This window comes from Accipiter gentilis, chromosome 18 (genome assembly GCF_929443795.1).
Source record: "Accipiter gentilis chromosome 18, bAccGen1.1, whole genome shotgun sequence".
Classification (NCBI taxonomy): Eukaryota; Metazoa; Chordata; class Aves; order Accipitriformes; family Accipitridae; genus Astur; species Astur gentilis.
This window is the reverse complement of record NC_064897.1, coordinates 24563655-24587034: the sequence shown is the minus strand read 5'-3', so window position 1 is coordinate 24587034 and position 23380 is coordinate 24563655. Positions and strand designations below refer to the sequence as shown.

Genomic DNA, 23380 nt, shown 5'->3' with positions numbered 1-23380 from the left:
GCACTTAACTAATCTCCTAATTACAAACAGAAGGCTTCATTTTAACATGATACCTTCCTTTGTTGTACACTAGGTTTTAAGCCTCATAATGCATTTCTTGAGGAGACCTGTTGTTCCTGGTACATTCTCATCCTACGAAGGAAAAATACCCCAATGACATACCAGCAGATAGAAGGACTACGTATCTCAGTGAGGCTTTTTATTGCAATAACCCATCACCTTATGCAAAACAGCGTATAGCCTGATCATCCCCCAGAACAACAGGGTTGGGGGGGGGAAGTCCAGGATTCACATTTTCAGTCATGTGGCCCAAAATCAGAAGCTCAGCCCGAGATTTTGTAAAGATTTCTTTCCCCCCTCCAGATATCATTTATTCCCCTTGGTCTCAGCTGCTGCTTTAAAAAGCCAATTCATCCAAGGGGGGGTGGGAACCATGCACAATATTGGACAGTTAAAATCTGCCACAATAAAAATATTGGGGTGCTTTGTCTGCATACATCCGAGCATCTCTGCACAGTGAAGGCACCGATTTCTTGCTCTGGATGTGTAGAACTCATTTATACAGTGAAATACTTCTCCTGCCATAGTCCAAGTTTCTTATTTGAAAAAGAGATGACATTTATTCAGTTGGTAAAATAAGCCAGCAGCATATATTGTGGCCCTCTCACAGCTTCTGGAAGAAATATACACGTTCTTACTGATATAAAAGCTTTTCTGCAGTCACTGGCAGAAGTATTTGGAAAGGCTTTCAAAATACCCGTATCAGCAAGATGCATATGCCTGATTTCTGTTTGCATGGCTCAGACTGTAGAAAGCAGCCGTCACGTAAAGGAGCAGTAAAAAGGCCTTTAGTTACATGTTAGAAAACAAAGTGATTGCAACAAGATTTTAAAGTGGCTTTGCTAATGGGAACCAGGCAGCTAATGTCAGTCCCTTCAGTTGTTTGACAATACCTAAACCAAGAAATTCAGATCCAAAGGCAAATAAAATAAAATAACCAGTGCTTCACACATCCAACCACTGGTACAGAAAATCTTCTGTTCCCTTGGGTGAGTCCCTGCCCCAGCCCAGTAATCCCCAGCCATGCCAGGGCACCAGGTGCACCACAAATGGCACCAGGGAGCTGAGCTGGTGGGAAAAATAACATGGAGAAAGCAAAAGGGGAAGGGGGAGGGCGTAAGCCCCGCTCTGTGACGTGGTTCAGTGCTAGAATAGCCCTATGCTTGGACACAGCCAGCTTAGGAGAAGGGTAGAGAGGCAGCAAAGGCATAAACCTGCGCCGTCAAAGACAACATTCGAAGCCATAGCCCTAGCACAGCCGCTTCTTGGAAAGCCATAGCCAGAGTGCAACTGCTTCTTGCAAGGCCATCTTCTCAGTACAGCCACTTTTGGTCCCTCCTGTGATTTCCCAGGGTCAGGCTAGATCACGGTTGGAGGCTGGAAAAGAAGAGCACTCAAGGGAAACATTACACGTGCATCCAGCCTCGTGGCCGTCCTCTCAGATCCTACCTTTACATACGTGCAAGTGACCTTGTTGCCGATGTAAAAAATTTCTCTCCGTAATCATTTAATCCCAGCTGTTCCCACAGCAGCAATTTTTTCATGAAGAGGTACCCTTGCCATACTGGCTTGAAGCATGAGACCGTTTAATTGAATATCTGATTTCTGGCAGTGGCTGATCTTGGCTTCTTCTGAAGAAATCTTAAATATGCTCTGTGACACATGCTACTGGGCAGCAATATGTTGTGGAGGAAGATTTTATTTCAAAGATGACTAGGGCTCAACATGTTTTTGAGTAGATAGGATAAACAGTGTAATTGCGCATCTATTTTTTCTAAGCAAGTGCCTCGACCTGACATTTCCAAAATTTAAACACTCTAAGCACTGACCTTGGGGCAGCTAGGAAAAGCTAGATTTTTACAATTTTCTCAACATCAAACATCTTTTGGCTGGCACCTCTAAAAATGAATCCACATGGAAACCTAGAGGCAAGTAGTTTAACAAATCTGAAAAATAGCTGAGTAACCTCCCCCCACCCTGCTAATGCTGCAGAATTATTTCTATTTCTGTGAGGTGAACTGGAATATTTTTAACTCTCATCCTTCATTGAGGCTTTGCCCCTCCTTGATTTGTATTAAGGCAGAGAGTACTCAGTAAGTCTTTTCTCATTGTCCACTGTTTGATATCTTCCTGCCCTAATTCTAGATTTCACAGGCTCCAACTTTCATCTTCTACCAAATTCTACAACACATTTTGTCTGATATACAAATACATATATATATAAATATATACCACATTTTTGCATTATCCTTCTCACAAGGAAACCAAGGTAAATGCCATATTCAAAGCAGTGCTGATTTTCCAAGTAATATTAGATTTCTCCGCCCGTATTGTGACCAAGGGATTTGTTTCCTTTTTGCTTTAACACAACTGCACACTGGGTTTCCACCACTGACATACCTGCCTTCTTCCCAGGAGGCTGCCGCTAATTCCATCACAGCCAGAGAAGAGAGCAGTGAATATTGTTCCTGACAGGGTTATTACTTTGTACTTAGGATGCTGAAATATTTAGAAAAATTATTCCAGTTTCGGTGTTTATTCATATGGTATGATATTACTGTTCACCTTTACTTACTTTGCCTCCACAAGCGACACCACACTCTGCCATTAATCCTGCGTGACAGGGCTGCTCTGCTGCCCATGTTGATAGCATCTGTATGAAAGGAGGAACAGATGATCAAACCACACATAAACAGACTCCAGGGCTAAAATTCAGAATAGTCCTTCCAATGAAATGATAAAGGTTTGGAAAGAGTTGACACTTTTATAATGTACTGCTGATAAGACAAAAATCCCACAAAAGCTTCTCGGCTGAAGAGTATATGGAGGAATGCTGAAAGTCATAATACACCACTCTTTTAGAGCATCCATAAAGCATCCAGCTGCTGAGAGCTGTGGTACTAATGAAGAACTTTTTCTGCTTAGAAGCTTTTCAGTTTAGCAAGTTCTGCCTCCAACTTAACCAGATGCTGTAGGCAACCAGAGAAGGGCAAATAATAGAATTTCAGTTTGATGCCAGTTCTAAAAAAAAAAAAAAAAAAAGGAAAATAATAGTTTGTGGGTGAAGCAAACATTTTATACAGTCTGAACATTTCAGCTTTGAGCCTTTCAAACTTCCAAACTGAACCTGAAGGATTTTGAAATAAAGTGTGGCAAATCATTTTGAAAGGACTGGTTCAGCTGCTTTGAAGTTTGGGTGCTCATTTCTCCCTCCTTTTGTGCATATGAACAATTTGACTAACCTGACATTTCAGTCTCCAAAGTGACATTTTCTTTCCAAGAAAACTTTTGGCCAACAAAATGTCATCTCTTTATGTAGCAAACAGATAGAAAGAGAAAGCCCTCCAATTTGTATCCCTTTGAGTATCTCCAACACATCCTCAAAAGTAAAAATGAGAAGTGAAACCCAAAACCCATCACTTTGGTCAAAGTGAAGTACATAAAGCCAAAGCAAAGTAATGATGACAGCTTTATGTTTACAGTAACTTCTGACTACTGGTATCTACGTGCTAAGCTGAGGTGGAAAACTCCCACGCTCCAGAAGGTAAATTCAATATAAAGCTCTTCTTTAAATATTAATTCATATAGATCCTCCCTCCTGTGTAAGAAGCTTCCTATTGTGAAGTCCTCAGTGAAGAGCTGAGCAGAACAACTGTTGCAAACACCATCCCCACCCCATCCCATCCTTCTCATTGCACAGCGTCCTGCACCCCAGAACAGCTGGGGGTGCAAAGACAGGCTGGTGTAGCCGTCCCCCTCGCTGAGGAATGAGAAAATCAGGAAAGTCCCCAACAGGGAGAGCCCCCTGAGACCCATATATGTCCCTCCTGGCCAGATGTGGGCAGAGGTGAGATGCGGCCCCGGGCGGGCACACTGCTGCTCAATGCACCCTGAATAACTCTTCCACCGCTGCTGCGCTTCACTGGTGATATCCACTGCAGCACCCGTCTCAAATGTAACAGGCCTGAAAGCAGCCAAGTGGCTCTATTTAAAGCTAAAGAGGAAAGTGCAAAGCTTTGAAGTCAGAAGGCATATAATGAATTCAGTAAAACTTTGTATTTCAAAGCCAGTTCTATTTGCAGAAGCCATCTGCCCAGAGAAAAGCTCGAACATGCACCTCTGACAGGAGTCAAAAGAGTTGAGGGAAACAGATCTCGCTGAGGATGTTTCACATCATCCGTTCCCACAATATCTGAAATGTCACTTTGTAGTGGAGCAGCTTCCGTCCTTATATCAATTACAACATTTACATCCAGCTCCCCTGGGGTTGCTGGCATTTGAAGTGACTGTCCAGTCCAGTAGCTCCCAGCAATTTCTAATGAGATATGCCAATAAGACATCACTGCTTGTCCCTCCTAATGGTAACTATGAGCTCTCTGGAGCTTTCCCTTAAGCCACTGTCTTACTTATCCCCTTATTGAGGATTATTGATTTTCCTCTCTCCCCTTGCCAGCACGCAGCTTTTAAGCCACAAATCCAGAGATGGCTCCATCCAGGAGGACAAGGGGTAGTGTGATGTGCGGTCCTTTCACAGGCCCGTGAACCAGGTTATCGTCGCAGGCAGCAAATGCAAACCCACCCTTTGGGCAGAACCAGCAACGGAGGCAGCTTCTCCCAGCACCATGTCCCCAGAGCATCCGTCAGCCGAACTGGTTTGCAGCACGCAACTAGGGCTTACATTTCTGCAGCAAGGCAAAAAAAAGACATCATGTAAAGCTTGGAACAAGACTGTTTAAGAATTCCCTCTGATATCACTAGTCTTTCATACAGCCTGTAAGAGCCATTAAAATTCCGTCTGATAACTGGCTTCCCGAGAGCACGAGAGCCAGCCGAGACCATGCCAGCCACAGACTCTACCAGTATTTCTCCTGGCTTAAAACAGACCCTAAAATAAGCCTGGAAGTCATCTGTGAAACCAGCCTATGTCGCAGACTTTGAAAACTAGTCTCTGCATCACAAGGAAACCGAGAAAAGCAGAGGTCATTCCCCTGGGAAAAGGGTGAAAACCATCACTGGAAGCTGCTACCAGCCAGCCGCCAGGGCAGCCAGAGGGACATTGGCCATGGCCACCAGCCCTAGCAGAGCCTGGAGCTGTGTGAATGCTGACTGTCCACAGGCAGCGTTTCCCCAGGCTTCTCCCCAGATGCACTGCTGGTGTTTACAGACCTGGTGGGATCATCGCTCCCTTTGATAGCCAGCAGTGACCCTAATGGAGGCAAAAGTTATTGAGGGGAAGAGGGAGGGTACAAGCAGGCAGAAAGAGACAGATAACACGACTGTGTAAGCCTTGTTTTATTAGAAATCAGCTTAAAAACCATTTCCTCTTATTCCTGAAATCTTGACTTTTCTGTAAAGTTCACTGGATACAGCCCATTGCAAACGTATACAGTTCCCACCGCTACAGTATTTCACCTCATCGCAATCTTTAGTGTATTTTGCTTTAAGATATTCCTGCTGAATAGTTATTTCTTCATCCATGCTGGTTTGGTTAAGATGTATCAGCCTTTGCTCACCTGCACTCACTTTTATGCCTGTGGCATCTGGTGGGAAACCAGCCCCAGTGCCCTGCTGCAGCATGTCACGAAGCCCTTCTAGGAAAGGCTCTGTAGCACATGGAGGAAGTAAAGTGCAATATTTTTCCTTGATGGCCTTGAAACAGAAGCTTTTAGCTTCTGCAGTTTTGTCAGTCCAAGAGATTGATTGTTTTTCTGTGCCTGTAGCTGCGGATGAGTGCGGGGATAGAGATCCTCCACGCTGTGACAGCAATTTAGAGAGGTGCTCCAGAGCCCCTGGGCCACACAGATACATGCAAAGGTCCAAAGCACATGTACAACCCTGTAACTGAAATTAGGTTGCAGGAACTGGCACACAGTCCCACCTCTGATCTTACTGTGATTACAGGAGAGAAAGAAACTCCATGCTTACACATAGCCACTCTGACTTCAGCCGGGCTCTGTCTGCACAAGGCTCTCCTTGTGTAAGGACCTCATCAGTGCCTGCACACCCAAAGGACTGCAGCTTCCAAGTCAACTTTCTGGTAATCTTGGAATAGCTGCTGTAAAGAAAAGAGTAGACTCTCTCAATGACAATTCTAATAATAATAAAATAATAATAAACCCATTGATATTCACAGAAAGAAATTCTAACTGGATCCTACCATTAATACTGCCTGAATTATCACAGCATCCCAACACGATCGCAGACCCCACCTGAGCCACATGGCACCTTCTCCAGCTGATGTCTGCCAGGACAAACCCGCACAGGGACAATCCCCTCTAAAAGGCTGAGGGTCAGGTACTTCTCACTGCCTCGCAGTCTCCACGTCCATCCTGCTGGAGCACTTCCCAGGAGCTGGTAGAAAACTTGCTCTGTTGCTACTGATGCCTAGTGCTAATTGCAAACAGAAGAGGCTGCTTAACATAGTGTAATCCTGTCCCTTTTAACTTCTGGTCTTGGACAGTGCAATTTCTTTCTTGTTGTTTTTAGGGACTAATTTATTATCTGTACACCTTCACTCAGCAGGTTACCTCCTTCCCACTTTCAGCCCAGCTGCCATCTTCAGAGGCACTGGGCAGCCAGATGGACTGAGGGATGCACACGTCTATTCATCGGCACTGCTTTTCGTGAAGGGTAAGAGAAGGATATGGCCAATACCAGTGGCTGGGTTTTTCCATCTTTCTTTTTAAAATGGCAATCTCACACATGTTATGGGGTTATTCCAACCTGAGATGGTTTTTGCTTTTTCCTTCTCAGATACAAACTGAATTGGCAGGCAGAGCAAGCTGCTGCATAAGTTGTCATTGCTAGTGGTTAATGCATTGCTAGGTTTGAATGCATAGAGGTAGGCACTGGACATCACCTAGAAATAGATGCTTTTTGGCACCCAAAGGTTCTATGGAGGGATGGGAGAGGGAACAGGAGTATCAAAAGTTGAAACAATTTCTGAAGGTGGACAACAGTGGCAACCCCTGGTTCAATACTCTGACCCCAGACCACGGCTGTAGGGGCAGAGGTCACCCTCTCCCAGGATGAAGCAGCCTCACCATGGAGCCCAAAATGTTGGATTTGGAATCCAGGGTACTTGCTTCCAAAACTTGTTAAGCATATACACCAAGGAGTCAAGCAAGTAAAACAACAGCCACCAAATTATTTGCATTCCAGTAATATACAACTGAAGTGCTAATACCTACCAGCTGTACCTACATGGCAGCTTTTTGAAACTAAGATCAATTCTTTGTTGTACCAAGAGGAGGAGAAGGTGGTCAGCAAAGACACGCTTAGTCCAGGCTCTGCACTGATAAGAGGGCTAGTGCAGGCTCTTAGTTCTTCCCTGCTTCAGAAGGTCTGAGAAGGAGCTGGGCTCTGCTTCAGCACAACCTGGCATTAAAACAGCATTCTTCAAAAAGCGCCTGCGATAAAATAGCATCTTACTGAGAAGACGTGCTCCCAGCAAGGATCAGGGTCATATCTGCTGATTTTAATGACAGAAAATGAGCTTGTGACATATTACTTGTGCTATCATTGCGGAGTTAACTTGGCCAAGAGATAATTAATGGAAGATGTGTGGTTGAGTTCCCTGTGCTGCTCTGAAAGTCTCGGGCTGTAATTAGTACCATTGTCTCTTGTAAAATAAATTGTACTCCTGATCCAGCTCAGAAATCAAAAGATGGCACTCCGAAAGAAATGCTTTACTTTAGGAAGTGGCCTTCTGACAAACTGATTTTAAACCTCAGAGTCTTCTGGACAAGTTTCTGGCTTCCAGTGCTGTTACTCTCCTCAGTGTTGTGCTATGTACTCTCTGATTTCCCTGCCACGGCTCCGTGCTTTATGTAGCTGGTGACTCTTGATGACGCATTTTGATGCATTCAGAACAACCACACACTAGCATGAAGCAGAGATCACCATATTTCTGGCTGTGGAGCTAGAGTAAACATGGACCTGTGCCCAGACAGTGTTGGCGGTGGCTGGAAAACCAAGACTGAGAGTCTAACAAGAGAACTGGGAAAAAATCTGCTCCACTGAAAACATGGTGCTGGAGCAAATCTGTCGTTATTCAGTGTACTGAGGGCTTTCAGGCAGCCTGGTTTTGGTGTTGGGAGCAGGCACTATTCTTCCCATTTGCCTGGCTCTTTCCTACACTTCACAGTCACTCAGGAGCCATTTCCCCATATCCTACCTAGGCACACCTATCAGGCAGAGCTGATAAGGAAGGAGAGGAGGGTCTGACAGCTGAGCGGCTCTGCCACTGTCTCCCTGTGTGGCCTCATCATGCTGTGGCTCAGTTTCTCCCCATAAAATGACTAACAGCAGTTCCTTATCTCCCAGGAGGGTGGGTGTTGGGAGGATAAAAACGGTGACAGCCACAAAGTACAAAGTTATTACAACCATCCGTCCGGAGAGACTGTCAGCTTTAGCACATTGGCTGCTATCAGACATGGTGCTGCGAGCATTCCCAGCGGCTGCCCTGTCAGATGGAGCACTTGGCACACTCCTCTGTGTAGGTGCCTCCAGGCTTGGAGGGTTGAACATCACACAAACCATTTTCTGTCTCGGAGAGAGAAAGTAAACCTCTTCCACCAGGTTTCTCCTTTTCTTCCAGGAGAAGGTGGCAAAAGAAACCTCTACCACCTTGGGCACTCTGGGGGAAATGGAGGAGCAGCTCGCACCCTGCTCTGCAACAGGGAAGAAGCCAAGAAGCCACACTGGGAGCCATACTGGGAGTCTCTGCTCCTCCCTCCTCCACAAAAGCAACAAGTAGGTGTGAAAAGACGCTGTCAAACCCTGCACCACATCAGTTCTTGCCACAAGTGCTCCCTCGCCTCTAACCACCCTGAAAGGAAGCACAGCCTAAACCAACTAGTAAGATGTATTCCAGACGCCTGCTGTGGTGCATCAGGAGATTAACATATTAACTCTGAAAAGCTCACTAATTTTAAGGAGGACTCTGTACTTAAACTGGAAGAAGTTTTGCAGAGATCAGCAGAGCTCGTCTGATGCTAGGGAACCAGGGAAACCTGTTAACAGCAGACTCTGGATAATTGAGAAAATTATTCAATGCTGCTTTTAAAGGACTTTGGATTACAATATTGCATGGGTTGGTAATACTTCGCTCCTAATCTTTTCACATACACATTTGCAATGGTTTGTTTATTGCTAGCTTTTGCCTCACAGTCAGACAAACACAGGCTTTGCCCCTGCTGGAGCTCCAGCTAAGCAGAGTAAGCCAAGTCAGACACTGCAAGAAAGACAAATACGTCTATCTGGTGCAGGAAGTTTGTTTTGTTGGGGGGGGGGGCGGGTCTTGGACATAATGTATTACATACAATCAGGCATTGAAGTATTACTTGCTAAAAAACAGGACAAGAAACCAACAGCTCAGAATGATACAGGCTAAACTACAGGACCCAATACGCATACCACGGCAGCACCGGGCAGGGAGAAGAGGGGATGTGAGTACACGAGGGAGCTCAGCACGGGGGGTGGGAAGGATAAACCTGCCGAAAGAAATGGGACTGGTACCACGCCTGACACATGCGTCCCAGGGCCTGGCAGACTTCCCCTAAAAACAAGTTTCACAGGCAAAGCTCCGTCAGTCAGACCATCCTGCCACCATGGCTGATCAACAAGAGCAGCCTGCCTACGGCCGTCTGCATCTTCTAGGCAAAGGGGAGCAAGAGGCACACGTTACACCACAATTTATTTGTTCACGTGGCTTCAGCCATGCTACGTGCATACACTTACTGAGCTCTACAGAAATCAGCAGTAACACCAAATACACTTTACAGCCAGCTGCTCCCATGCCTCCTTCACTTGGCCAGAGAGACAACGTATACTTCTTTTTTACTATCAAGGAGCAGTCACAAACAAATGCTGTGAAAATCTGGCCCTGAAACAGCACAGAGAGCAAAAATTAGCCCTGAAGCAATTGGATGTTTGGGCGTGTTTCCCACTTTTTCATCCGGACATACTAAGCAGCAAGAAAGCTGGTGAAACCGCAGAGCTGGAAACTCCCCTTGGTGGGGCAGAGACGTGGCTGCCGGGGGTCTGCAGTGGTTGCTGTGGAGCAGCCTCTCCGTGCTCCAGGACAGGCAGTGTGGCTGGAGAAAAAACGGACACATCCAGGGCATGCGAGGCTGCCAGGAAGCTGCAGCAAGGACAGCGCGATGTGGCTCGCAGACACCAGAGTCCTAGCGCGCCCCAGAAACCACGTCCTTGTCCCTGGTGTGCATCTGCCCTCTCCTCATTCCTGAGCAGCACCACATAAAGTGCCCACCTGGGACAATCACCTTGATTTAAAAAAACCAAAAACCAAACCAGCCAACAATTCAGGAGCCAGAGCTCCTGTCTTTCCTCAGGGTGGATTTCTCTTCAAGCCAGCTATTCTTATTTTGCCCCCAATCTTGTCAGCAATGGTCCAGGAGCAAGCTGTTTGGTTAAGGTGGGCTGTTGCCCCAGCTTTTTCCCGTCCCTATCTTTCACCTTTACTTCACATGAAGAAGATGCATATTCCATTTCACATAAGCCCAGGCATATGCGAGTGATTATGTGTGACCAGCTACATATAATTATCTTCGATGTAGGCCCATAAATGATTCATTAAGATCTGTATCAGCTGGTTATTTAATATGTCCTGCTAATTAAAACTTCGTGATAAAGACAACTACAGCTTTCTGTAATTATGCCTCTGGACAGTGCGATGCACTTCCAACTAGTATTTGCAATCCTGGGTGTATGTTGACACTTAGGGTAGAAAAATATAGGTTAACTGCTGCTCTTAATTGCTCTTCGTTACTAAGATTATTGTAGAATTTAAATGTACAACACCCTGGGACTCTTCTGCATAGTGCACATTACAGGCACCGTTAGGTGATGGTGCTGTACACTGCATTATCCTTCTGTATACCCAAGAAGCCTGTGAACAACAACAGCAAAAGACTATTTCACCTAGAAGGAATGTGTCTGGCTTGGCTCATCTAGGGGGAAAAAAGTAGTGAACCAAAGACATGTTTGAGGAAATTCAGCATGTTTTACACTACAGGATCAAATTCAGCATTTCTTGCTCAAGCCAGAGGTCCTGCTAGACTCAGTGTAAGCTTCTCCTGAGTAAGGTCCACAGATCTGCAGTCACCATACGCTGGATCCAGCTTCCATCAGTGCCGATAGGAAGAAACACAACGACTCAGCAAGCACATCAGGTCCTGTTGCATTGGTCAAAAAGGGAGTTACACTAAGTTTACGTCAGTGTAACTAAGTAAGTCTAACTCAGTTTGTCTCCAGTCTTGTTCTTCCAAGTATGTTTGGCATCGAAGGGAATATGCCTATGTATGAAACAGGTAGGGACTTTAAAACATTTTCTTGGGATGGCTATCAATGTAATAAAACATCAGTAACAAGTGATAAATACTAGGTAAAAGAAGCTTTTCCTAAGCAGCTTATGCTAAGAATATAAATCTTGCCCCACTACCAAAGACTACATTAAGTGTCGTACTTCTAATCTCGTCAGCAGCCTGATATCACCGCTAGGATAAATGTAAGATTGATTGCCTCAGTGGCTCTTCCCTGGCAAGTTCTGCTTGGTTAATCACAATGGGAGACGACTGCCCTTGTGTCGACGCTTGGTGTCTCCTGGGAGGATGCTCAGCTCACTCCTGTCATCATCAGACCAGGGGAATGACTCAGGTAAAACTTGTTGGCTCTCGTTAGCCACAGAGCATTGCCTAAACCCTGAAGTCTGCATCCCATGGGAGCGATGCACTAATCTAATCTGTGGTTAGTTTCTACAAACAGTAATTTGTGAAGACAAAACAAAAACTATAGAAGATAGAACATACATCTATCAAATGCATTTGAGTCCCCAAAGGTGGCCAGCCTAGTATAGCTCGTACCACTGTGGCCAGCACCAGTAACTCACCAGGGTAGGAGAAGCATTGAAGTAAACTCCACGCCGACCCTAAATGCCTTTCTTCTCCTCACTGTCTCTTTCCAGCTTCTCATATCTAGCCTCATTCACATGGTACCACATCCTCAAAAGGTACTGCAGGACAGAGCTGAAATGGAACAGGTAAAGAAAGTCTTTAAATATAACTTGGCTTTAGTTAACAAGGTTAACTAACAAAGTTAGTTTTTACTGACTAACCATGTGCCTATAATAGCATAAAAATAGTATCTAAAAACCTTGGCCATATCAAACAGGCCGTCCCTTGTACAAGAAAATTAATGAAGCCCGGTTTCCTACAGACCTGTGTCTCAGACCACTTTATGGTGGCTCCTCTATTTACTTTTCAGTTACTCTCACAATATAGAGGACACAATTAGTCCTTAGTCACTCTTGCCTCAACTGTTCTTTGGTGTGTGTTGAGGTCCGAGTTTCAAGTTAAGCTCTTCAGTGCCCTGTGATATCAGCCATTGCTGATAGCAGCCTCTGGCAATTACTCAGGGGAGCACTTACGGTGTAGCTTTCTCCTTAATGGGAGCATTTCAGGGTTTCTCTATCCAGTGATCTATTTTAATTAAACTGATAGGAACTCAACTATGTTTGAGACTCCTACTGATAGTTTATTGAAAGTGATTCAGACTGGTCAGTCTCAAATAAGGAGGCACAGAACAAGTGAGTGGTTTAAGTTGCAAATCTCCCATGAGACAAAAAAGTTCACAAAACAGGATAGCCCTGTGTGTGTCAGCTCCAGCCTGCCATGCCTGTGATGCCAGCACATTGTTATTAGCTTCTAGAGAAGGGATCTGGGCTTAATAAAGAGGGAGATGAAGCTGAAGCTGTTCAGGAGCTTCTCAGCAAGAACCACCTTTGCTCCTGTCTTTGAGGGATATGGGATGCAGCATTAGAATGACCAGACTTTTAAACTGAAACTTAAGCTCTGCTCCATTTGCCTTCAGCATAAAAACAAGCACACAGGTATCTCAAAGGACTTATGGCTGGTTTTTACTATGCACGTCACCTTTATCTTTCAGACATCTTCATTCTTCTTTAGGAGCATTTTGCAGCATGGTCTCACTTAGCAGCACGGTCTCACTTAGCAGCACTTTTCCCAGCAAGGGAAATGGGGCAGCAGGCAACCCCCAAAGGGCTCATCTGGACATGGCTCAACCGCATTTTTCCAAGCTATTGGTATGGCCACCTCAGTAAAGCGCCCAGGACAGACAAGAAGAGGTACCATTTCTATGGGGAGATAAAATCCAGTCAAGCTCACCCTGACCTGAAACGGCATGGAAAGACAGCTTATCCCTGTCAAGGTTCACACTTGAGCAGTATCGTAGGGCAGTAGCTGGCAGTGAGTGAACGGCAGGTGTAGACAAGGCTCAGGGTTAACTGTAGACATGGATGTGTGGCCATGGCAGTGAAGAGATGGAGTACAAACAAGGTGTGGTGGTAGCTGGACCCAGCAAGCTTTCTTTTGGCATGAAACTGGAATAATAGCAGCAGGAACATCCACAGCCTGAAAGGAGGAGGAGGAGGAGGAGGAGGAGGAGAAGGACAGTCTGCCTGCTACCCCACATGGGCCCCGCATTAGGACGGGAGCCATGTGCAGCGCAGAGAGGGGAGAAGGAAGACTCTAAAGCCACTTACTGTGCCCCTGGCTCAGCGAGCGACTCCACGGCTGCAAACAGCATTGGCGCAACTCAAGACTTGCTGCGTTTTTCACCTTGCGTATTCTTCAGGTGCCCTTCAGCACTGCTGGAAAGGGCACAAATTCCCATTGCAAAACTTACTTCACTGAACAGCAGAGGTACTCGAGCAGAGGAACTACGATTTCCCACTTGCGCTGCAGTATTTCCCTGTGGCCTTTGGGTGACATCATCCTGACATTCTCCTCCAAAAGCAGGTTGTTCCAAGCATTGATTGATGGTAGGAAATGAATTATCATCTCCCACGAAAAGATATGGAAACAGAGCAGGATTAGATGTCTTACCCAAGGGCCACTAGGAGAAATGGGGTCAAATGCAGAATTAGAGTGAAGGTGCTCTAACAATAGGCTACAAGCTATAGGTTTGCACACTGTCTAGCACAATGTGGCTGTAATCCTGCTGAGGCCTCCAGGCAGCACTGCACTATGCATCATCATAATAATGAGTTTCTAATCCCAGTCAAATGCCCAACCCAGTAGGCACCGCCTGACTCACAGAAAGGATTAGTTGACAGATTGTAAACAATAGTTGCGGGAGTCACTGGGCCCATTATGCAATCCTTTTATGCTGAATATACAGAAATAGCTGAGAAAATTAGGAGCTTTTCCTGAGAACATAAGTAACTGAGATTTTCAAATATAACTAATGGGTATTCTCATTCTGCAGCCCTGGGGATAACCCATCAATATTATTGCACACCATTCCTAACTCTTGAATCAACCAGATTAACAAGGACGGCGACTCATGTTCGTACAATGAGACAATAAAGACAAGCTACTTACAAGATGATCCTCTGAAGCATCCAAACTGTGCCGGCCTTTTCCCATAAATAGGTGCTACTTTCATCACAAAAGTGCCTCTGTCACAAGCCAGAACGTGTGGGAGAAGCAGGGGGTGCATGGGAAAAAATCAACAGGAATTAGAGAAATTAACATTTATTTATGAGAATGAAAAAATTGGAGATCAAATAGATGTTTTTCTATTAAAACGCATGCTACTAGCCTAGAATTTAATTCCAGGAATAGCTGAGAGCTGGCATCTAGAAGACAGAATTGCTTGAGTTACCGTAACTCAAGAGGAACGCGTCTGAGGACAGACAGCTTGGCTCAGCCACCAACAGCCATATTACAGACCACACTCAGTCTAATCGCTGTGCAGTTTCACTGGGCTTGGGCTTCATCGTTCACCTCCCAGCAGAGCTGCTTAAACCATCCTCCAACTCAAGTTAGAGGGTGGATGTATTAGATAGGAGTCAGTTAGGGATGGTCTTCAGGTTACACTTTAAGTTAATGATGAAGAAAAAAAAAATAGTTTTTTAAAATTAATTTTCCTCAGTATCCAGCCTTTATAATTTATGATGTTTTCATGTAATTTGTTTCTAATTTCACCACCCTCTCCATAAGAAAAACAATAATAAATCAGACCTAGCACTTGCCAATCTGAATTCTTTGGTAGAGGAGACAAAACAAGCTCTCAGAAAGAATGGTTGTTGCTAACCTTGTCAGCAGGCATAAAGAAAATCAAGGGGAATTATGTGTGCTAATTTTGTTATCTTTCTAATGCTTGTGATCTCAAAAATCCTCAGGGATTTTTTGAGATGCTCCTTCTCTGTCAGTTCCAAATAGGAAGCATGTTCCATGCACGTTCCTCAGATGAACAGCAATTAGGAGTGAAATAACAGTTATAATAAATGATGTACAATAATAAAATAACAATGGAAGGAGCAGTAGCTCCTGTCTTTTCACTTGCCTTTTATGCACCATCGCAGCTAACTCCTCTTTTTTTGGCCAGGCAGGACATGTACTCCAGCACGACTGAAGGCAAAGGACTTTTGCTATTGATTTCAGCAGCAGAAGGACGGGGCAAAGCAGAGCTAAATGAAAGGGATTTCAGTGCGATTGGCTGGGGCCTGTCAAAGAGCCCTTTAAGCTTTGCATGCCGGGTGGTGGTGGAGCTGATGGCAGCAATGAGCACTTTGTTGGTCGCGTAGTTGGGTTCATGCCTGCTGGATGCACGCGGGGGCTATTGCCTCGCATGAGCATCCTCAGCAGCCTCTGATCCATGGGGCAGCCCATGAACAATGAGGAAGATCTTAAACCAGACGTGTACTGCCAAGGCAATAGAGGGAAGGGAGGACAGCAGTGCCCTGTCTGGGAAAACTCCCCTGGCACCCCTCAGAATGGACCAGTTTAACTATAACTAATGGAATTAGGTATTAAACTGCAAACATTGCTTACAGTTACAACATGCTGAAGTGAATATCCCTTTTGGAGGAATGATTCAATTTGCCCTTCTCTTTGAGCTCCAATTTTCAGTTTGCTCACGTGCTCACAAGACAACCTTCACGCAGCTGTCTAGTCTTGATGGGTTTCAAATCCTGGGGGCTGAACGTGACAGAGTGTATACTAAGCCAGGGACTATTATTTAAAGCTTACCTTCTGCAGAACAAAGAAAACAGCTAGAGAAACATCGGATCGAGTAGTTGTTATTGGATCTAATTGTTGGCTCTACTTGACCCAAGTTAAAGCTTGCTCTCTGTGAGTTCAGCGCAAAGTCTCCTGTTAGCTTCAAGCAAAGCTGGAGTACATGCAGGTTACCAAGAACACCAAAAGAAAGCACTGAGGCTGTCCATAAAGATCTGGAAGTAATGTGCCTGAAATAACAAGACTAATCAAGTGTGCTGTAGGTATCTACAAGACCTACAGACCAGTTTCATAAACATAACAGAAAGGGAATAATAAAGGAATTTTGCCATTAACTGTGAGGTTCTGTAATTACTTCCTTTGCTTCATACTAGGCCTGCCAATGATCTAGTCACACATGAAAGCAGAGAGGTTGCTCCTTACAGGTAGTGCTGCCCCAATACGACATGTGCTTTCACCATACTTCTGCATGCTGCAGCATCCTGCAATCCATTTGTTTTCTAGAGAGTGGAGTTGAAGGCTGTAACTGACTGAGCAGCTTATCGTTCCCTTTGCCTTCTTCCTTTCCCTGCACCTTATTTCCAGGTGGGCAATAATCTGGATTATTTTTGCAATTGCTAGAGTATCTTTGTAATGCAGAAAAATCAGATCCATCCATACCTGTTTGGTAAAGCAGAGGAAATCTTTAGAAACAAAACAGGGCCCAGCGATGGGAAAAGGCGAATGTTCAGCTCTGATCACAAGGCTGCAGAAAGTCAAAGAATGTGAAATAAGACTCCAAAAAATGGTCCTTGAGCAATGCATGAGAACAAGACAAACCCCAAGGCTTTGCCAATTCACCACATGAGGAAATTCCTTCCTATCCCAAACATAGCCAGAGATTCAGCGGCGCGTCTGGGAGCAAATATCATTAGGGCTGATCTAGCTTGTTTTTATGCAGGCATGACACTGGCACTCAAAAGATGATGTTGGGTTTTGATCTTGCCTTTCAATAATTACACAAGGAATCTCCATGGCAAAAAATTCCAAATAGTGATTAACCTTTTAGGGCAAAAGCCAGACTTTCCATGTGTTTGATCTAAATTCAGTTATTTTTTAATTTCCAGGAGTGGCTTTTTTTTTTCTTCCTCTTGCTGCTTAGTTCACATAGACTCCTGTGCGGGTCCTGAAGATCTCCTGAAGACATGTCAAATCTTACATAGAGACCTGAGGTCTGGTAGGGGTTAATGCATTTAAGCTGTGAAAACATGTTTCTGTAAGTGGCAGCACAGCTATGTAGAAATCTTGAATATGAAGTAATTTCACATACAAGGAATGTCTTGCGGTTCTCAATGGAGTCAGGTTGCTCTTTTAATTTCCATCCTTGGGGTGGTAGAGGCTGCTCACTGGGAGGGAGGGCAGCATGGGGCCATTACCAGATGAACCTCCCAGGAAGGTGCCGAGCATGTTGGATTTCAAGGAGTGCAACTGGAGTTGAGGATATTCAGCACTACAAAGGATCTGGCCTTTCAAATGCTTTTCACTCTTGCAGGCCAAAATAATTAAAAATCGGGGGATATCTTGTTTATGTAATGATGTCTCCTATGTCCAGGCACTTTATGATAAATCCTTACAATGGTCATATAAACTTCTCCTGATCTGATTTGGCAAGCTGGCCCAATGATTCCTGCTTCTGATTAAAAGTGTTTCCTTCTTCCCTTGCTGAGTGAAGGCTTAACTCCAGTTAAGCCATCGCACTGAAGTGATGAACAGCAGACCAAATAGATCATTTATAGACACCGAACCAGGTCGTTTAGTGGTATGTGGCACAAACCAACTTCACTGGCAGCAGCCGTCTGCTGCCTACCTCTCTTGATCACCTTTGAAACAGATAGAGACTTTCTGGAAGCACCAGGTGTTCCAGGAGGGTGGGAGCAGCGAGCCGGGTCAAGAATTCAGCCTCCCTAATCATGAGGTGAAAAACTGGCCTCAGTTCTAATAAATTAAGCAACAAAGCAGCAACCCCAGAGTAAAATAAGCAGTGTTACTCAGTCTTCTTGCAGTTTATTATGCAGCCTGGCAGCACTGTTCTGCATAACGTAGATTTTCCCAAACCAAAGCTGTGCTAAGGTATAGTTGAAGGGAGACAGTCCAAAACAGCATTTTGGGGTAAAAGACTAGACATTTCAATAATCCAAAATCTAAGCATTAGACAATCAGCATGAAAGATGCACAGGGAAATAACACAAGCTTGGCTGAGCATGGAAATAAATAGTTACTGCAGTCAAACTATCTTGCCTCTGTTTCAAGGTGATTCAATATCATGACCATGAAACCAAACTAAAACTACAGGTGTGTAAGTGTGATCAGATGTTATAATCTGATTATCTTACAAAAATTTAAGGATTAAGATGTAAAAACGATAAACGCAGAATCTGAACAGAGCCAGTAGGACAAAATAACAAAACCCTACAATATATTGGTAACATGCTTTGACAGGCCTCTTCCCCCTTTCTTTGTTCTATTGCCTGAGCTAGTGCATAAATGTTTTTCTAATTAAAGAATAAGATATCCTGGTGCAAGGTGGGGAGAGATTGGATTCTGATGAAGTCCTTAGGAGACCAAAAAAGGGGATGGGTAAAAGAGCAAGTCTGCTTCCTTATATCTTTTATTCTATTCTTGATCACAAATTTAAGATTGGAAACATATAACTATCTGATCCCTCATCATATGAGCTATCTAAACAACACCATCAGTGGAAAGCAGAGAGCAAGATCAAGCCTCTGCATTTTACTTTAGGAGCAACTCCTCTCCATGGAGTTGTCTGGAAGCTGGTAGCAAAGAAGTGTCCCTGGGAAAACACACACCCCTCCCCGTGATGCGTGGGCACCGTGGGCAGCAGCAGTGTGGGGAGAGGAAGGAGAGGGAAACATCAGTACCTGAACTGCAAGAGCGCATGTAATGCTGTTTCTTCTCAAATCCTCAGTGCATCCTGCAGCAGTAGCTCCTTAGAACCAGACGTGCTGAAAGAGCCACAGCTCCCTCGCTCTTTTTGCTTCAGTGCCTTCTAGCCAAACTCCTACATGCATTGAGCTTCTGCACACACTGAGCTTCTGTCCTTCCCGATGCATTTGCTTGTCATCAAACCTGCCAAAAAGGAACTCGATGGCAAAAAACGCTGATCAGACATCTGTAACAACATGGTTGACATTGGTGATGCTGAATCTGCTTTCTGCATACCCACTTAGCCTCCTCCGAGACCTCCATGTCACATTTAGGATGCTGCTCAATTTCACCTTAACTTCTTTGTTTTCACTGTGCAGAGCAGTGGATTTTAAGATCTGGGAATACTGCAAACCTAGTACACTGCAAACAGCATCCAGCATCTTTCTGTATCACTATACCCCTGGAGTTCAGACATAGGACAAATCCTTCCCAACCTATGGATTTCTCCAATCATTTTTCCCTCTTCAGACAGGGAAACAAACAGACCTGAGTGTTTCATTATATGCAGAGACAGAAAGTAAAATAAATTATATTTACTTAATCTGTGCTCAAGGATTCATGCATTCCTCTTTACTCCCATGCTGTCCTTAGGAGTCAGCCTGCCTTGTTCCTTGCAAGGCTGTGAGCACCGTTCAGATCCTGTATGTAATCCTGCTGTTTTTGTACATGTTTCCTGCCTGGCATCATCTGATGCAGGACCTTCAGACTGTCCAAGGTGCAAAGTCCTTAGATGTTTGTATGCTGTTTAACCATCCAGGAAACAGCCAGTGAGGAGTGCAAGGACTTATAAAAAACCTCTTCCTAAACAAAACCAAATTGCTTATAGATTACAGCAAGGAGGTACACAGCCACAGAAAAGCAGACACCTGAGCACACCTCCCTCCCCCCAGGTACCCATGCTGCTAACAGGTCCCTGGTACTTGCAGGAATCCTAGAGACTTCAGGTGTCCTGACTCTTGTTCCAGAGAGTGCCTGTTTCATGGCAGAGGGCATTTCTCTTTAAAACAGTGAGCCTGTGGCACCTCTGCCCATTCGCCCTGTACTAGGATTTTCCATGCGCTAGTCCTCAAGCAGAAATGCTGACAGAGCTATTTTGAGTCAACGACTACCAGTTGCTGCCAGGGCTCTGCTAGGGTGGGGTTTCTCAAGGTTGATGTGCCTTGCTTCAGTGTCTAAGACTGAGCGGGTTTCCTGCTGCTGTAAACCTCACAATATTCACCAGAACAAAAACGAATTCATAGGCTGCCACTGACGCTCTCAAAACCCTCGCTGTCTTTCCAACTTAGGAAATGGAAAATAGAGTTCTCAGAATCTGCCTTCCCTACATAGGGTAGGCAGTGTACAAATTGTACCTTACTGGTTTGGGCTTTAAAACCTTTATTCTTCTAAGCTGAAACCACAGCATGGTTTTCTACGTGTACCATATGGGAGCAGCTCTTGATCAAAGATGCATTCCCACTAGACTCCCGCCGTACTTGCCGTGAGTACCCAGGGTGAGACGCATCTGCAGAGTGTGCGCACTGCAAGTACAAAACAGTGGAAAAATCCCTGTGAAGGAAAAGTTAGTCTCCTGTTCATATTTACAGCTAGTATTTCATGTAAGCTGTGATGTTACAAAGTCAGGCGTGTTTAGTATTATAAAGACATTTCTCCTTGCCCCTTTGTACCTAGCTTGACAGAAGCAAGAGAAAGTCTCTGACAGATGCTGATGAAATGAGATATCTGGTTACAGAGCTGAAATATTTGGAAAGGACACAAGCAAGAGCAGAATTTATTGCCTTTGTGAAAAGGGGATTTAATTTCTAAACTATCCACACGTGGCAATGAACAACCTTGTCTCTGCCCTCTGGTGACAGCCTGCAGGCACCGTGCAATTATAATTAAAGCCTTTTATTGTTTTTGTCCCAGATTAGATTAAGTTGGTATTTAAAGATACAATTTTCTCATTGCACTGTCACACCAACACAGAGATATGGTTGTCTGTTCACTTTTACTGAGCAGCAAAAGAAGAAATCTGAATGCTTTGAGGTAAACATGGCTGGCAAGACTCCTAACTTCCAGGAAGAGCAGAAGTAATTACAATGCTTCTAGATTATTAGTATTATTGATATTAATTCTTAGTTTTCAGTTTAACTGGGAAAACAGTTTGAATGAGTTCACACAGCCACTAAAGAAAAGGCAGGAAAGAGAAGGCCACTGTGCTGCCTACAGCAGAGCTCCTCTCCCTCTCTGGCTACAGCAAGGTCAGCATCCCTGCTCCCAAAGTCAAGGTCAGCTCTGCACACAGCCATGTCAGTCACCTCCTCACGCTGCAGGATTGGGACATTTCTCAAGAATAAATCTTAGCATGCAGCACCTAAAGCTCTGAGAGACTTACAGATCAATTTACACAGTGAGACCTATGGCTGGATCAGATGATGGCCTACACAAGGATCATTGAGTTATGCACCCTTCATCACATAAAACAATATCTCAACTATTGTTGAGATATATAACAACTATTGTTGTTAACATTATTATGATTTTACACAAACGGTAGCTCACCTGATGGCTAAAACGACAACATACACAGGCACACAATGCAAACCAGAGTGGCTCAGCAACACAGCAAGTGACCCATTGGTACAGAGACATCACCTTTCTGGCTAGCAGCATCTCCACATGACAATGTGATCTCTGGCCTAGGCTTCGCATGGGCTCTCCAAATCATTCCTCATTTATCTTGTGATAATTTTATCCAATCAACATCTGTCTCTGGCAAGCCTTGCCTTTTTGCTGCTGATTTCAACCCACCATTTTAAAGGTCAACATTAATTTGTCTTACAAACTAATTTTACTAATCTTTTTACATTTCACACCAATCACCTTAGAGCAACAGTTTGCACATTCATCTCTGGCATCCCTCAGGCATCAAGGGAAGGCCGTGTGGACTCCAATGCGAGAGCAGCAATGCTTGTCCCTTTTTACCTGATATTGCTGTCCTTCAGAGGACACCTTTGGTGGATGGGGGTGGTCTCAATGCCATCCCCAGCCCCTGGGAGCTGAGCACACAGCTTCCCAGCAGGCTGAGCCTCCCCCACCATCTCTTGAAGCTGCACCCCTCAGCACGGAAACTCTTTACATTCCTCCAGCCCTTGTTTCTGTGAATACTTGATGTGAAATATGTAACCACCTGCAGGAACAGGGACTGAAACCAACAACCCCAGCCCACTTTGCCTTGGATGGAAGAACATCTTAATCCTTAGACTAGGAACTTGGTTTTTTTCCTGTGCGTCACAGGGAATATGGCAGTACTTGTGTAGCCAGACAAGTTTGGCTGGAGGACTAGCTTTCAGCAGGGTAAGGAAGAGTCCCATCTTGGAAGTGGGAGATGGGAATTCAGTTGCTCAGAGGTGGAGGAGAAAACAGAGTCTGAGTCTTGCACAGTCCAGGAAAGTACCTTCAGGGATAGCCATCAAGAAAAGCCCAACCCAATGGTAGCCACAAGCTACGAATGTGAAGCAGAAGTGCCTCTGGCAGCCTGGTTGGGTACCCAACTACCTACCCACAGCCCTGTCTGTGCATGGTGTAATGGCTATCTTGCAATCTCTCCATTCAGGGCTTTGGGGCAGCCCTCCTCGGGCACATAATGCTTTGCTCAGCCTCTGCTGTGATGTCCCTCGCCATGGGGTACCAATGCAAAAGCAGGGCTGAGGATAAGCCCCCATGCCAGCATGCAGCCACAAAGCTTCCCAGAGCAACAGGGCTGCCGCAAGTAATCTGCCATGCAACCCTGGGTGCAAGGGTCCCTGCTTGCCCACAGATTTTCCTCGTTACAGAGGTTTGAATCGTGTCACACCAATTAGCTGTAGAGGCAGGACGGCGGAAGGTGACTTTAGTTTTGACATCTCAAACGGCCTCACCTAAGACTTATCTAAGCTGCTGACTTGACCGTATTTAACCTGCTTAATTACAGTAATTAAATGCAATTGTTAATAATTAGGATATTTACAACCTAATATTTTTCAGTGTTACCTGGGCCCAAGATTTCATTTTTATTATACAGAGAGTGTGAGGTATCTGTGCTTCTCTGATACCAAGAGTACTCATAGTGAAATATTTGACCCAAGTACTAACTTACTTAAAGGGACAAACCTATAACTAATTTTAACTCCAAGCTAATTAAAGGATATACTTGCAAATTCTCAAAAAAAGTCCTGTTTCGACTTAGTGAGTAAATGTTGCAAAGTTTGTATAGGACAAATTGTATTTTTCATACAAAAATATTATGA

At 44.7% G+C, this 23380-nt stretch overlaps 2 long non-coding RNA genes across 2 annotated transcripts; both read right to left on the bottom strand.

Moving 5' to 3' along the window:
- Positions 1 to 6328: 6328 nt before the first annotated feature.
- Positions 6329 to 13219, bottom strand: LOC126047993 (uncharacterized). The gene is made up of 3 exons (XR_007508739.1): positions 13014 to 13219; positions 11972 to 12107; positions 6329 to 6450 (listed from the first exon to the last, which is right to left on the bottom strand). It is a non-coding gene; the product is annotated as an uncharacterized LOC126047993 (long non-coding RNA).
- On the bottom strand, positions 13220 to 19197 carry LOC126047992 (uncharacterized). The gene is made up of 4 exons (XR_007508738.1): positions 19043 to 19197; positions 14484 to 14560; positions 13643 to 13750; positions 13220 to 13511 (listed from the first exon to the last, which is right to left on the bottom strand). It is a non-coding gene; the product is annotated as an uncharacterized LOC126047992 (long non-coding RNA).
- Positions 19198 to 23380: the final 4183 nt, after the last annotated feature.